The 2,821-nt window shown below is 38.5% G+C and overlaps 1 long non-coding RNA gene across 1 annotated transcript in view; it reads right to left on the minus strand.

The window, feature by feature from the left end:
- LOC130574431 (uncharacterized) overlaps window positions 1–309 on the minus strand; it is a 7,313-nt gene extending 7,004 nt beyond the window's left edge. Inside the window, exon 1 of the long non-coding RNA XR_008965431.1 lies at window positions 161–309. This is a non-coding gene — a long non-coding RNA (uncharacterized LOC130574431). The remainder of the gene's footprint in view (window positions 1–160) is intronic.
- Window positions 310–2,821: the final 2,512 nt, after the last annotated feature.

Raw genomic sequence — 2,821 nt, forward strand, 5'->3', positions numbered from 1 at the left:
AAAAAAAAAAAAAAAAAAAAAAAAAAAAAAAAAAAGTTTTGAAAAGAGGAGATAGAAGAGCTTCCAGCGGCACTTTTTTTGATCTCTCAGTTTCTTTTGTTTCCCTTACAAGTCAGAGTTTCCAAGTAAAATTTTCTGGTGGCTATCCAGTTTCTCTTACCAATATTTTTCTTCCACGTTTTCCTTGTCCTTTGAGGCACCAARTTGTTAGCCAATGGCTGTTGATTACATGCTCATCTTGCCTATTTCATCACTCATTTCACTGTCCTTTTTCCAAATGGAATCTGCAGCTTTCTGTAGCACTTAAGGAGACGACACCTCCCCTCGGTGTGCGCTGCTCGCCAACCCTTCCTGGTGAGCTTTGCTCTCACACCTAGAGACAGGGCCATGGCATCACCCTGGCTGTGTTTCACAGCTCACCAATGCACAAGATTTAGGAGCTGGAATACATATTTTGGAGAAGGCAAGMCTTGATTAGCAGAGCTCACAGGGAGAAACTTTGCCAGAGGGATTGTAACAACACAATRCAGATGTTTGTATGTCTGTGAACACAAGTTTCAAGGAAGCATGGATTTCTCTACACCCAGTTAAGAGATCAATCTTTTCTCTGGTAATTGCACAGTATTTTGAAATTTCAGCATCAATTCTGGTAAAACTTTGAATTGAGACCCCAAATAATTTACTTTAGATTAAGTTTGAACTTATTTATCAAGATATTAAAAGCAGTAATATTAATAGTCATGTGTCTGAGATGGAATGAARCAAGCCAGAAAAGAACACTATAGAGGAGTATAACATATATTTTCCAAAAGGAAAAAAAAGGGAGTGGAGGAACTGAACTWCAGCATCATATTGTGGTGGCAGCACAATTGATATTGGCAACAATTTCCCTATATATTCCATCGTGGGGGGGGAAATGTTACAGGCAGAACTAATTTATGAATAGTTCCTGTTGATTTATAAAGAGGTTTGTTACACCCTCGGCAAAAGTAAGAATAATTTACACTCACATTTGGTCATTAACAGATGTTCAGCTGGTGCATGATTTGGGGTAAAATTTCAACATTTCACTGAGAGAGAATTCAAGCACAAGGAGCAGTCAGAGGGACAGTGACATAGTGAGACAGCTTGCAGCAGTGCTTTCTGGATTTTTGATGTTAAGGAGCTGCTTCTGCAACTTTACTAYGGCTCACATGGATAATTTCCTCTTTGAAATCAAAATCAGGTCAAAGCATGGAATGGCAGCCAAATCCAGGTGACACACACTAAATCTGCACCCAGAGCATCAATAGATCAGTGCCAGTTATAGGTGACTGTGGGGCACAATGACCCTGTCACGCGTTTATGCAAGAAGAGTCTGTCAGTTAAAAAAAACTCCTTATATTTAAATGAAATTCCTTCTTCCTTATCTACAATATTTACAGGAGATGAGCAGTGATCAGAACACTTTCTGTCTGCACGAGAATTGTGGAAATTCTCCGCTGTTTTGTAGATGCTGTGGTGACACCAAATGGTTAGTGGAAAAGACATGATGTTACTTTGACCTTTTGTCAGACTGATTTGGAACATCCATAAGTCTTTTTATTTGATTAAAAAGCTACCTTTTTTTTTTTTCTCTCTCTTTTATCTGGTACATTGTGGTTCTGGAACGAGGAGCAAAAGAGCCTTTTATTTGTTCTATCTCATATCTCACCTTTCTGTTCTTATATTAATTTAATTCACTCATCAGTACAAAATGTTTGATTTAAATAGGCATGGGTGGGTGTGTGGCATAAATTGCACTTAAAACAGCAATCTAAAATGGGGTTAAGAAAATTATGTCCTTATGATTAATTGCAGTACTTTTTTATTTGATGTGAGCTACATGCTAATGACTGCTTTTAACATATTCCTCTTGCCTCTTCTTTATTTATCTGTCCACAAAGGCATTTGATTGAGTTACTGCTGTGAGTGGGGTTTTATATAAACATGCTTTACAAAACAGAGGAATAAGATTACAATAAGTTTCTTAAARTGGCAGATTCTGTCAGTGTCAGCCCAGCGAAAGCATGAAATTGAGTACATCAGCCTTTAATTGTTCTGCTCTCTSATTTAACTGATATTGGCACAGAAGCTCCGTTCTGCAGCAGTGGGGGTTAAAATTGAGAGAGGAGGGTGTTCAGTCCATATCATACATGAAAATGTTCAAGCAAGCCAYTAACTCGATATTCCAACACCTCTTTCTATCCCCTGACACTCTGAACTCTTCTCTCCTCTGACTGATTTGGTTGCTGTCATGAACACAAGGGCTGCCCAAGCTGCTGGGGAATCCAGGAATGCCTGTCACTGGAAGCAAAGAACACCTACCCTCCATTGCTCCCAGATGCACAAAGAGGACAAAGCATAACAAATATGATACATTTTGACCCTTATGAATGACAAAAACCATGTGAATAATATGCAGACAAATGAAGTTGACCCAAGTGGTTCATATGAGTCACTCTGAAGCTTGTTTGAGTTCAGTTCAATATCACATGGCTGTATTATAAACTTTGTGTCATCATCTGCCCTTCTGAGCAACATCATTGTCTTTCAGAGACCCCTTGGTTCAGCCTCTCCTGCCACACAGAAACCACAAACCGTCTTGGAGCTTCTCATGGAGAGAAATCCTTGTACTTGAACCCACAATTTTACAATAAATAAAAGTGCTTAACCCTAATCAAACATATCAYTGTAAGCATGTCCTCTTGTTCACTGGGTTGTTTTTTTTTAATATATTTTGAGCCAGAAATACAATTACCACTCCTCAGTTTGTAAGAAAATAGATTTAGTAGCAATTTGC

Source organism: Malurus melanocephalus, unplaced genomic scaffold (assembly GCF_030028575.1).
Source record: "Malurus melanocephalus ecotype Western Australia unplaced genomic scaffold, MMel_1.1 scaffold_82, whole genome shotgun sequence".
Taxonomy (NCBI): Eukaryota; Metazoa; Chordata; class Aves; order Passeriformes; family Maluridae; genus Malurus; species Malurus melanocephalus.